We start from the raw sequence: 13514 nt of genomic DNA on the forward strand, positions 1-13514 counted from the left end.
GATGTAAGTGAGGTGTTAAAGTCCCCCACTATTATTGTGTTACTGTCGATTTCCTCTTTTAGAGCTGTTAGCAGTTGCCTTATGTATTAAGGTGCTCCTATGTTGGGTGCATATATATTGATAATTGTTATGTCTTCTTCTTGGATTGATCCCTTGATCATTATGTAGTGTCCTTCCTTGTCCCTTGTAACCTTTATTTTAAAGTCTATTTTGTCTGTTATGAGTATTGCTACTCTAGATTTCTTTTTATCTTCATTTGTATGGAATATCTTTCCATCCCCTGACTTTCAGTATTTATGTTTCCCTAGGTCTGAACTGGGTCTCTTTTAGACAGCATATAGATGGGTCTTGTTTTTGTATCCATTCAGCAAGCCTGTGTCTTTTAGTTTGAGCATTTAGTCCATTGACGTTTAAGGTAATTATCAATATGTTATGTTCCTATTACCATTTTCTTAATCTTTTTGTGTTTGTTTTTGTAGGTCCTTTTCTTCTCTTGTGTTTCCCACTTAGAGAAGGTCCTTTAGCATTTGTTGTAGAGCTAGTTTGGTGGTGCTGAATTCTCGTAGCTTTTGCTTGTCTGTAAAGGTTTTGCTTTCTCCATCGAATCTGAATGAGATCCTTGCCAGGTAGAGTAATCTTGGTTGTAGGTTCTTCCCTTTCATCACTTTAAGTATACCATGCCACTCCCTTCTGGCTTGTACAGTTTCTACTAAGAAATCAGCTGTTAACCTTATGGGAGTTCCCTTGTATGTTATTTTTCATTTTTCCCTTGCTGCTTTCAATGATTTTTCTTTGTCTTTAATTTTTGCCAATTTGATTACTATATGTCCTGGTGCATTTCTCCTTGGGTTTATTCTGTATGGGACTCTCTGTGCTTCCAGGACTTGGGTGGCTATTTCCTTTCCCATGTTAAGGAAGTTTTCAGGTATAATCTCTTCAAATATTTTCTTGGGTCCTTTCTCTCTCTCTTCTCCTTCTGGGACCCCTATAATGTGAATGTTGTTGAGTTTAATGTTGTCCCAGAGGTCTCTTAGGCTGTCTTCATTTCTTTTTATTCTTTTTTCTTTATTGTTTTCATAGCAGTGAATTCCACCATTCTGTCTTCCAGATCACTTATCCGTTCTTCTGCCTCAGTTATTCCGCTATTGATTCCTTCTAGTGTAGTTTTCATTTATTTTATTGTTCATCTCTGTTTGTTTGTTCTTTAATTCTTCTAGGTGTTTTTTCTGTAATTCTTCTAGATCTTTGCTGAACATTTCTTGCATCTTCTCGATCTTTCCCTCCATTCTTTTTCCGAGGTCCTGGATCATCTTCAGTATCATTATTCTGAATTATTTTTCTGGAAGGTTGCCTATCTTCACTTCATTTAGTTATTTTTCTAGGGTTTTATCTTGTTCCTTCATCTGGTACATAGCCGTCTACCTTTTCATCTTGTCTATCTTTATGTGAATGTGGTTTTTGTTCCACAGGCTGCAGGATTGTAGTTCTTCTTGCTTCTGCTGTCTGCCCTCTGGTGGATGAGGATATCTAAGAGGCTTGTGGATGTTTCCTAATGGGAGGGACTGGTGGTGGGTAGAGCTGGCTTTTGCTCTGGTGGGCAGAACTCAGTAAAATTTTAATCCCCTTGTTTGCTGATGGGTGGGGCTGGGTTCCTTCCCAGTTGGTTGTTTGGCCTCAGGCGACCCAACACTGGAGACTACCTGGGCTTTTTGGTGGGGCTAATGGCTAATGACTCTGTGAGGGCTCACGCCAAGGAGTACTTTGCAGAACTTCTTCTGCCAGTGTCCTTGTCCTCACGGTGAGGCACAGCCACCCCCCACCTCTGCAGCAGAACTTCCAACACTAGCAGGTAGGTCTGGTTCAGTCCCCTATGTGGTCACTGCTCCCTCCCCTGGGTCCCTAGATGCACACTACTTTGTGTCTGCCCTCTAAGAGTGGAGTCTCTGTTTCCCCCAGTCCTGTTGAAGTTCTGCAATCAAATCCTGCTAGCCTTCAAAGTCTGATTCTCTAGGAATTCCTCCTCCCATTTCCTGACCCCCAGGTTCAGAAGCCTGATGAGAAGCTCAGAACCTTCACTCCAGTGGGTGGACTTCTGTGGTATAAGTGTTCTCCAGTTTGTGAGTCACCCACCCAGCAGTTATGGGATTTGATTTTACTGTGATTGCGCCCCTCATAGCATCTCACTGTGGCTTCTCCTTTGTCTTTGGATGTGAGGTATCTTTTTTGGTGAGTTCCAGTGTCTTCCTGTCGATGTTTGTTCAGCAGTTAGTTGTGATTCCGGTGTTCTCTAAAGAGGGAGTGAGAGCACATTCTTCTGCTCTGCCATCTTGAACCAATCTCTCTATAAATTATAGTGAGATTTTTATGTAGAATCAAAATAGGTCACTCATATGATAATATGTAATTAGGTTTTGTATGTAATATTAGAAAATAAATTTAGCTAAACCTACAAGTCATATGTTCTATACCATGATTACAAGATTATTTTATTTATTTCTACCCTTTCTTCTTTTATTCTCCCAAATACATTAATTTGGGTTTTGAGGAACATCCAAATTGATTTTTAAAATTTATTTTAAATATTTTTACCAAGTTATAAATCTTTTGGTCCCATTGAAAGATAGTAATATATTTTTTTTAATTAACCTTAAACCAACTCACTGAATTGTCTTAGCCGCAAACTAAGGAACACTCAACTTAAAGAAATACACCCATAAAGTCATAGTTTCGAGATAATGATTATTTCTGTTCTATTGTAAAATAAGTAACTATCAAACTAGATTCTTTCACATATGACATAAGATCAATTCAAAGTACATGTTCATCATTCTGGGGAACTCTGCTTTCCATTATTTCATGTATCCTGAAATAATTTATATAGTGCTCTTAGTAGCTGCCATTTGACTACACTGTTATTTACAAAAAATCTTTAAGGTAATTGTCATTTGACCCATTTCACACAATGGGGAGAATCAGTAGCTTGCTAAATGCCATGGAGCTAATTAATGCAAGACTAGGATTCAGTCTTGGGTCTCGTTGACTCCAAAGCTCAGACTCTTAGACACTAACCACTGACTTACTGATTGTCCTTTGATTTCAAGTCATGGATTTAACTCTGGATAAATGTCACCAATACTCACTTGGTAAGAAAGTACTGATACAAGAGATCTTTTGACAAGAAAGTATTAATGTTGGTGTCTTGGAAATCAACATTAATCATAAATACTGATATCTTGACACAGTCTTCCAAGTCAGTTGTGTTCCAGCCTTGCCATGTACTAACTTGCTAGGTAATTATAATCTCTACTTGTATGAGTTCTGTAAAGCCTAAGTGAAATTAGTTGATTGGCACAGTATAAACCATGGAACAAAAGTAAGCCTGAATGGAGTTCAAGGAATGTTGTAGTGTTAAATACATTTTCAAAATCCTTCCAAGAGTTGGATTTCATGCTTTGCTGATTTAGAATTTAGGATAATATTGCAGGATTCACTTCCTTTAATTTCCACAGTTCTTTTTATCCATGTCATTTTAAGTAGTTATTCTTCAGTTTTATTTGCTGGGTTTCTTAAATTTTTACTACATGGATGCTAACCTTTGTACATGGAATCAGATTAATTGGTATCAACTGATGTGTCTGAGATTTATTTAAAATTGGAAATGGGCCTAAATGGACATCTGGTATAAAACAACAAGTTGAAAGCATGACCTCTCCTTGGTGACAAAATATATTTGATTTAGAATTGCCAAAATATATCATTCTTTAGAGGTTTTTCTTTTATTAGAACATCAACCCTAAAACTTGATTTTACCTGGCAGAGAAATGAAGTGATAAGTTGTATTTGGAGATGTAATGTTGTTTCTTTTTTTTTTTTTTTTTTGTAATGTTGTTTCTTAAAACAACTTTTCTCCGTGAAACTTTAGAACAACATGGAAAATACCGATTTCACCTCTAAACACATTTTGGAGGATGCTAACTAACAACATTACTTTTCTAATACAGAAAATGAGGACTTTCCACATTCTACAGAGTATATTCTCTTGAGCATTAGGGCTCATGCTTAGGTGCACCAAGCAAATTAGAACATCTGCCCTGGAGATGCCAGGTGTATGCTCTGAGAGAGAGGTTAGCAAAGCATATTTTCAAGATGTGTGGATGTAATAAACTTATTTTTTGAAAACCATAAATTCTATTTTTGCCCATGTTTTTCTAAATATCAGGCACAGGTTTAAAAATCTGGAAGTGCAGCCACTTATCATGCATATTTACATGAAGAATATTTCTATCAAAAGTCAGGATGGTTAAATATTTAAAAGTTATTTGTTAAGAGCAAATATACTTAAGTTCCTATATAGCACCTCATAAAGAACAGAGCAAAATATCTTAAAAGAGGGTTTTAGCAATATTTTCCCATTTTTAGAGAGTCCATCTCTATTTTACTAACACGATATTATTATTCAGCACATATATAAATTCTAATATTAGCTGGGTTGAATTCAAAAATATAAAAGTATTTTTAAGTTGTAATTAAAACAATCAGATTAAATAGAGAATGTAAGAAAATGATTAATAAGAAAAGTTGATCAAATGGTGAACTCTATTAGGTTTAGTATTGTAAATTAAGACATAATGTAATGTAATGAAAAAAGTTAGAAAGTGAGGTGACCAATATTTACATTTAAAGGTAGCTGGTAAAAATTCCATTTAGTTAGTTTAGTTTTAATGTGTCAGGGCCCCTCTAGAGACCAAGTGAAAATCAGATGTGCTTGGGTATGTCTGGTAAAATAGCGGGGCCTGAACCCTGAGTCGTTGCCAGTGTTCTGGCTACACAAGGAATGAGGAGTCTCTGAGGAAAATTCATTCCACAAGAGGGGAGAATGCCCCATGAATATTAAACATAATTTTCTGAGATTAATAGACATTTCTTGGTATTATTGAATTGTTGGCTCAAGACCAGTACCATGGGAGCAGAAGAAACACTACCATGAGACCCACTAATAAAGCATAGTGAGAAACGAAAACCAAATGTATCACTTCCCCCCACTTTACTATGTGCTGCCATGAGAGCATTATAAGTGGCTGGAACCACAGAGGTCACCAGACAGACACTGTCATCATATTGGCATACTGGGAAACTCTGTAGTGCTGCCTGGGTGACATGCTGCCGGATGAAAGAGATACATTGCTAAACATATGTGAGGAATCACATAATCAAAGAAATACTCAGAGGAAAATATGCATGGGAGAAATGTCTTGAGAAAGACATTTCCTGGCTTCTTAAGTTGGCAAAAGTCTAGGAGAAGATTCACATACATTTCAAAGGGGCAGAGAGAGAACTTACAATTACAAATTTTCTAAAATAAATGCTCTAAGGAAGTGGAGGTTAGGGGCCTATAGTCAGAAAGAAATCTGTCTGAAGTTCATTCAAGCTGAGAGGAACTGTAAGGCCATCTTGATCACCATCATCCTGATGCTTCTTGATACATCTACAACTTCTTAAGAGTGCTCTTTGCAGTTTTGATGACCACCAATAATGTGTCAGCCACAGTTGTTATGAGAAGCTCTTAATGTTCTTATTGTCCAAGCTGAGAGAGTATTCCAGCTCTCAGCACTCCTCTAAATCCAGACAAACAGAGTTTGGGACTCCAGATTTATCTTTGCTTTTTAACAATCTCCTTTTCATGCTACATTTAATCCAGCTATGGTTGTCTGTCCTGGAGGCAGCCTCTATTATTTCTCTATGCCAATATTGAAACAACATTTTTATCACATTAAAAAATAGTCAATTTTGCAAAGTACTAGTGAATAATGTAGATTTTACTAAAGAATCCTTAGCAGGAAAAGGATAAGAATTTAGGTCACCCCAAAAAATACAGTTCTAATGTCCCTCAATGGCCCCCTATCCTCCATCCCTTTTGAACTTTCTGTGAACATCTGTCCTCCTGGAGCACAGAAAAGGCTTTCTTCCAGCTTCCTCAAAGACAACTGCAGAGCCAGGTGGTAGAGACAAAGTCTTTGTATGTGCCTGTCAAAATACCCACCCCATTCCCCTCATTCCCCACACAGTGGGCTCTTCCGTCAGGAGATTTTACTGCTAAGATAAAGAAGATAGTTCCTAGCAATAGTTATATTTGGATCCTTTGTCTCTAAATGCAAATAGTACTTTGGCTGTTGAAGAACATTTTTCAAATTTATAAAAATTCTAAAGAAAAATCCCAAGGAAAGAACATGCCTATGTTAAGTTATCATTCCCAAGATCCTGAAACTACCAGCCAGGGCTAACTAACTGCTCCCTTGATCCGTGATTTTTCTGAGAATTCTGGCTCTTCCTTACTCATGCATAATTAAGTTAGGTCTTCATGATTCTGCTACAGCTCTCAGGCAAGTCAACTTAACTTTTCCTAAGAGTCCTCCCTGTTATGTGGCTAAAGTTCAGTTTTGTTTCCCTTTAGTGAAGAAGTAAACCATAGATTCCATTCAGATCATACAAATTTTAAAACAGGTCGTGATAGTCTATTGATTTCACAAAACCTTTGTGCTTTTATTCCTTTTTGTAAAAAAGGTAATAAAGTAAGTTTTTACTCTTCTGGGATAAGTAGTTCTCAGGTATTATTTTCAGATCATAACATAGTTATTCAGCATAGATACAGGCTGTAGGGTCAGATCCTAAGAAACTTTTAGGAAAGAAGATGTACACAGAAAGAAATCTAAGACTTAAGACTTTTCAATGAAAGAATAAAATCCATCATCACAGTGTCATGAGCTTCTTAGTGTTAAAAGAATCACGTTCAGCAAGTGAGGGTAAGATACTCTCTTAAAGCACACACACACACAAAAATCTGTTTTCTTTGAAATGGAAAGTTGATAAGACCTTTAATTAATGATTGGTTAAAAATTTTCTAATAAAAAGGGCAATTTCCAATTTGTAGTCTAAGGAACTCAAACAATGTATCATTAATGGGCTTAAATTCCTAGACAAATCCAGAAATGTTGTTTTAATCTGTAATGTAGCTGATAAAGTGTATAGATACAATAAATGGTAAGGGAACAATATCCATTATTGGCTTTTTTTCCTTCAAAATATTACTATCTAGTAAAGGCGTTAAAGGTATCAAATAGATGAATAACCTACACGTCTTTGTCTTGATGGACTAGTTCCAGATAAAAATTATACGAAAGTTTCAGAAAGATGATTGAGGTAAAAGGTAGCCTAATCCCTTACATTTCCCCCTGATATCAAAAATTAAGAGGAAAGATATAGAAACAGGAAGATAGTAATTGCCAAGGAGAAATGATGCTGTGGAAAATGAAGCTAAGAAGTCTGAATATTTTACGCATTTCTTACTATAAAATTTAAAGTAACACCCATTCCAGTTAAAGGCACTTGGAGAAATGGAAATTTGGCATTAAAGAGGACAGAGTAGTGAGCACCAGTTCACAAATCATCTTCTTGCCTTCCTATCCATTCAATTAGCCATGTTGTCAAAGAAGCAAGCATAAAAGTTGACACCAGGAAAAAGAATTTCTCCAAAGGAAAAGGAAATGGATAAGACATAACCAGTGACAATAGTTTTTGATTAGAGGAAAACAAGGCCAGATTAAAAAGAAAGTTTCATCCAGCAGTCCCATGTTGAAAAGGAGATAGAGGGAGGAAGAAATGAATAAATTAACAATACAATTATGCAAAGGCAACACATCTTGGCCCAAATACCTTCCTTGCAGCCTTGGTAATGTGAAGAATGTAAAGACAAGACACATAGAGGAAATATCTCTGTAGAAGCAGTCTAGGGGAAGGGATAATAGCACAAGGCAGAGGTGATGGCTGGAAGACATGAAGGTGGCAATCTGGTATCCAAGATGGTATGGAAATGGTTGTTTGGAAATTAATCTCATTTTCAAGGTAAGAGTTGCCTGTGTAAAGTTCATTCTAGTAATTTGGGCTTTATAAACCATGTTTTGATAAATAATTCTCATATATAGACAGAGCCTTCAGAGAATGTAACAAAAGCTCCTGAGTACATTTGTTAGAATCCATGCCATTTCTGGACTATATTATATAGCACAGTATACCATGTAATGTATAGCAAGAAGTTGGGAATCTAAAGATAGCATTAAACTAATGAAGTGTTGTACAGACAAGGGACATTCTCATTATGTTTTGAAATAAGTTGTTGGGTCTTAATTTTTTCTCAAATTCTTTTTAAGGAAGATTAACTTAAAATATTTGTTATGTTAAATATTTGTTAATGTACCAGTTACTTCAAAGCCATTTAATAAATTAGATGGAAGAGTATGTAAATTTTTATACCTTGAACATCATTATATAATTCAAAACATTTTTGATGGGTTTAAACTTTAATTTTTATTATCTTTATTCAATATTGTAAGTTGATATAATTTTAAACAATTCCTTGATTTAGCCTCAAATAGGAGAAATATTGGAAGCTGCAATGGATTTCAAAATCCAAGTAGGATGCATAGTCTCTAAAGCAAAAGAGAAGAACATGATAAAAAATAAGGAAATTTAAAAATATTAACCTATTCCCTGCATGATCTTTTATATGAAAAAAAATTTTTTAATCATTCAAATTGCTAATGAAAATTCACTTTGCAGGTATAATCAATTCTGGAGATTTTGAGTACAAAAAGACTGATGTCCGCTTTAGAATTATTGGAGAGGTTTGGTTTTTGCCTTTAGCTTTCAGCCCTATCCTTCATGATAACACAGCTGAGGTGGATATACATATCTTTATGACTCATTCACTGATGAATGCAATTTCCTTCCAATAAAACAAGGGGTGTTTAGAACTTTTCATAGCAACCAGATTCCACAAGTGCTGCCTAATTTAACATAGCATTCAAAGTCAGAGAATGTGGCTGTTTTTGCAAATAAGAAATAACATTGAGAAGAATACATTGTAATTAAAGCAAACTTTAGAACTTGAATACAGATATTATATGTGGAAACTCCAACTTTTCTCCCATAAAAATGAGATTTAAGTGACCTGTGACTGCCAACCTCTTATTTTATTTTTTTAATAAGTTGCATGTTCAACTTAATGTTTTTACAAAAGTTTATTTAGTCAAGTTCAACATATGGATGGTTAAATCAAGTTTATGTCTAAATTTCACATAGATCATGCTGTGTTTTACCCTTACCTCTAGTTAAAGGACACCTTGGACCAGAGACAGACACTGGTCCAGTGTATTTGCTGGTAACAAATAGAGGTGGGTGGTATTTTCCTGATGGAATGCATCTGCTAGTTTTATGTTTGTATAAAATGGGTCATTATTTCTTTTATTTTTAATTTAACAGCAAGTAAAAATCTATGCATCTTATATTTTTTTGCTAAGATTTGTGATGATAAGAATATTCAACTAAAATCTTTAACTGCCACTAGGGGCACAGACAATTAAAAATTGTATTCTCTGGTAGAAGTCAAAGATTTATATTTTAAAATTTTATTGGTTTTTATAGCTTTAAAGTATTATTCCCCTGTTGACAATATATTTGTAATCATGAGTTGCCAGTAGATGCTTTTAAGTCTTCTGTCTTTTTAAACTTATGTTTTTATTAGCTTTTGCACATAACAGTAGGAAATCCATTTGCAATAATTTATGCAGTATATATTAGTGCCTAAGAGAGCAAAGGAGAGATCCCATGATAAAATAGAGTGGTATAATCATATTTACAGTGATAGAGAAAATTTCATTAATGGCTGGTTAATCATGTATGAATAAAAATAGGGACTATAATGAGTATATTTTGGAAAAACATCTTGCCTATATTTCCTATACAAGTATAGTTCAAATTAGAGTTTTTAAGTTATATATCATCTGAACTGTGCTATCTTAAAAATGACAGTTGTTTAAATGTCATGACTTAGAGTTATATTAGGGTAAATGTACATGAGATATGCAATATTACCTATTTACATTAAAAAGTTATGTAACAGAAAAATTGATTATACTTTATTTTTTAATTTTGCTACATAAATGTAATAGTCTGAATTAGCCTAATTTGTCACTATGGATAGAATAACACTGTTATAGGAGTTTGTTATTTAGATATGTGAAGAAGAAAAGATGACTTCTAACAATTTACACTAGTAGATTTCCAGTCCTAAAACGTTAGAATACATTAAAAAGAAAAAGCTTGCTAAATATCCTCTACAGTTAGAAAATAATGGAAAATACAACTTATAGTTGGCCCTCCGTATCTGTAGTTCCACATCCTTGGATTCAACCAACCATGGATCGTGTAGTACTGTATTATTTACTATTGAAAAATTCCATGTATAAGTGAACCCACACGGTTCAAACCCATGTTGTTCAAAGGTCAAGTGTAGTTTGTTAGTGAATTCTTTGTAGGTTAGAAATTTTGAAACTTTTTTTTCATAAAGTTGTTATGAACATTTCATATCTCAGTTTCTAGGTTCATAAACTTTGAGGATTGTTATGTCCTTTTAATGAATTGACCACTTTGTCATTATAAAATGATCCTCTTTAGCCTTGGCAGTATTCTTTGTTTTGTAGTCTCATTTATCTGATATCAATATAACTATTCCAACTTTCTTTAGATTAATATTAGCATGGTATATATTTTCTGTCTTTTAAATTTTAATCCATGCTTGTCTTTACATTTAAAGTGTGTTTGTCATAAGCAGCATATAGTAGACTCTTGCTTTTGTTATCCAGTCCTACAGTCTCTATAGTTGAAATGAATTTTTAGGCAATTTATATTTAATGTAATTATTGGTAAGTTTGATTTTAAATTTTTCCTGTTGCTATTTCTTTTCTATTTTCCCCAACAGTTCTTTATTGCTGTCTCCCTCTTTTTTTGCCTTCTTTTTGATTAAATCCTTTTTATGATTCTATTTTATTTCCTTTGTTATTTTATTAGTTATAAATCTTTGCTTTATTGTTTGTATTTGCATTAGGGTTTATAGTATACATATTTAAGTTATCACAGTATACCTTCAAGTGATATTATAGCACTTCCCATACAAGAACTTTCCAATAGTATACTTGCATTTCTCCCATTCCAGTCTTTATGTTATTATCATATATTGTGTATTAAATATATATTAACCCCACAAAAATTGATACTATTTTTCTTTAACAAGCAATTACCTTTTAAAAGATTAAAATAATAGGTGATATTTATGTATATTCAATATCCTTCATTTCTTTCTGTGTATTCACAATTCCATGTGGAATCATTTCATTCTGCATGAAGAGATTAATTTTAACAACTGTGACAGTTATGAGTTGGTTTTGGTTGATTGATTTACTCCTTGTTATGGGACATATTTTTCTGTCTCTGTCCATACCTGGAAATTTTTTATTGAACTTCAGACATTGTTAATTTTAACTTGTTGGTCCTGGATATTCTTGTATTCCTATAGATATTCTTGAATTTTGTTGTAGGATGCAGCTATGTACTTGGAACAGTTTTATCCTTTAGGTCTTACTTTTAAGATTTGTTTTATGGGCCCAGACCAAGATTTTGTGTCTGGCTATTTTCTACTACTGAGATAAGAGTCTTCTGAGTACTCTAGACAATGCCCAGTGAGTCATGAGGTCTTTCAAGGTCTTTCAAGTCATGAGGTCAATCTAGCTAGTGGGATCAGTCACTATCCTCTGTCATGTGTAAGCATCAGCACTGTTTCTTTTAATCCTTCTGGATTGCCCTTGGCCCTGAACTAGTTTCCTTGGAAGTGTATGCTGATTAGTACTCAGCTGAATACTTGAGAAGGATCCTTTACATATCTAGAGTATGCTTTCTGAGCAGCACTCTCCTCATAGGTACTCAGTCCTGCCAACGCTAGCATTTTTGGTCACCCTGAACTTTCAGTTCAACTCAGGTGTTCTGCTGGGTTCCCCTGCCTGCACCATGGCCATGAAACAAATTGAAGTCAGTAAGCTGGGGCAGACATAGTGCTCTCGTTGTCTGCTTTCTGTTTCTCAGGAATCACCTTTGATCAGTGGCTGATGTCCACTGTCTTTAAAATAATATTTTTATATATATTGTGATTGATTGATTGATTTTGGTTGTGCAAGGCAAGTGGGTAAATATGGTTCCTTTTAGTCCACCTTGTTTGGAAATGTAACAGCATTCTCTCTTTACCTGATCTCTAAATAGGAACAAGTTTTTAGCCGTTTTCCCAATGCTAGATGCTTTCTCTTACCTCTAGGCTTTTTAACATGCCTTACTTCTGTTCAAAGGCTTATTTTCTCCATTATTCCCCATAGTTAACTTGAAAAATTCTTTAAGACTCCAGGCAATAATTCCTTCCTTTCCTTCAAGGTTACCTAAAATGTCTATTTTCACTAAACCTGTGATTAAACCTACCCTGCACTTACAGTGGATTATAATTTTTGATTTATTTCTCTGTTCCCTCACCAGCCTATGAATTATTTAAAGACAGAGATAGTGTCTTTTGTTATGGTATTTTGATGCTCAGTAGTATCTGGAATATAGTAATAACACAATAATAATTTATATAATGAATGTTTGGGTCTTATGTAAGGTGAACCAATAATAGAGAGTAAAATTGCTTTTATTTCATTATTTTTATAAAAAAAGGATGATATATATTAAATTAAGATGCCACTGAAGAAGCCACTAAAGATCAATTTAATTATTTCTAGGTTTCTCTTCTCTCTAATAATCTAATTCTGAGACCAAGTGATACCACCTACAGAGAAATAACTTGTTCCAAACAAATTATTAATTGATGGTTGGAGGTTTTAAAAGTTTAAAATTCAGGTGACTTTGCATGAAGTTAACCTCACTACTATACTAGTTTAATTATATTATCTGACAACGTGTGGATTTTCTCATTTGCTCCTTCTCTTTGTCCTCATTTATTTGGGTTATCAATTGTTAATTTGCTTAGTACTTTGGGGGCATGCTTTGCTCCATTAGCCCTTTAGAGATTCTATAATATGGCATAGAGGATAAGCATAATGATATGGCTGGTTTAAATTCCAGCTTGGCCACTTACTGTGTGACCATGAGGAAGTCAATTAACCTCTCTGTGCTTCAGTTTCCTCCTTTATAAAATGGGAATAATAATAGTAAATAGCGCATAAGATGAGAGTGAGGATTAAATTTTCTTACACAGGACACATTTTAGAATAGTTCTAGAAGAGTTCCTGGCAATTGTAAGAATCATGTAAACATTAATTATTATCAATATAATAACTACCATTTGTCTTTAATCCAACCTTGCAACTTATCACTTCCTTTTAATACAACTTTGCTATTTTCATTGCTATAAAAAAACCCTGCAAGTTACAAAATCAAGTAAAGTATCTATTTATATTATTGTGGGGATGTAAAAATTATGGGAAATGGAGGCCGTAGTATCAGGCTTCAACCATCTAAAGGACTGTTATATGGAAGGGATTGAAATTATTCTCTATTTTTCAGAGACAATATGCTAAAATGTATGGAAGCTACAGGAAGGCTTTTTTTGACTTTCTAATAAATACAGATGACAAAAATGC

Source organism: Lagenorhynchus albirostris, chromosome 14 (genome assembly GCF_949774975.1).
Source record: "Lagenorhynchus albirostris chromosome 14, mLagAlb1.1, whole genome shotgun sequence".
Classification (NCBI taxonomy): domain Eukaryota; kingdom Metazoa; phylum Chordata; class Mammalia; order Artiodactyla; family Delphinidae; genus Lagenorhynchus; species Lagenorhynchus albirostris.